The sequence below is a fragment of the Gavialis gangeticus genome, unplaced genomic scaffold (genome assembly GCF_001723915.1).
Source record: "Gavialis gangeticus isolate Ggan-Ray unplaced genomic scaffold, GavGan_comp1, whole genome shotgun sequence".
Classification (NCBI taxonomy): Eukaryota; Metazoa; Chordata; order Crocodylia; family Gavialidae; genus Gavialis; species Gavialis gangeticus.
The window spans coordinates 155,163,949-155,164,562 of record NW_017728992.1 but is presented as its reverse complement, the minus strand read 5'-3'; positions in this window follow the sequence as shown (position 1 = coordinate 155,164,562).

The following is a 614-nucleotide window of genomic DNA, read 5'->3' as shown; positions in this document are numbered from 1 at the left end:
CAGTCTCTTCTTGTGGAGACTGAAGAGATTCAGGCCCCTCAGCCTCTCCTCATAGGGCTGGCCATGGAGGCCCTCAACCATATGAGTGGCCCTCCTCTGGACCCTTTCCAGGTTCTCCACGTCCCTCCCGAAGTGCGGCACCCAGAACTGGACCCAGTACTCCAGTGATGAGTGACTTCCATCTATTACTACCCTCTGGGTCCGACCACGGAGCCAATTTTTCAGCCAGTGAATCGTGGTGGACCCAAGGCCACAACTGGCCAGTTTCGCCACGAGGTGATCATGGGATACCAGATCGAAGGCTTTTTTGAAGTCAAGATATATGACATCAATCTTTTCTCCCTTGTCCAGGTGATAGGTCACCTGGTTGTACAAGGAAATGAGATTGGTCAAGCGAGATCTACCCGCAAAAAACCTGTGCTGGCTACCCCTCAGGATGTTGGCATTGGCCAGTCCATTAAGGATGGCCTCTTTAATAAACTTTTCTAAGATCTTCCCTGGAATAGAAGTCAAGCTGATAGGCCTATAGTTAGCCGGATCCACTTGCCTCCCTTTCTTGAAGATTGGCACCACCTTGGCCTTCTTCCAGTCTTTGGGCACTACACCAGAGCACC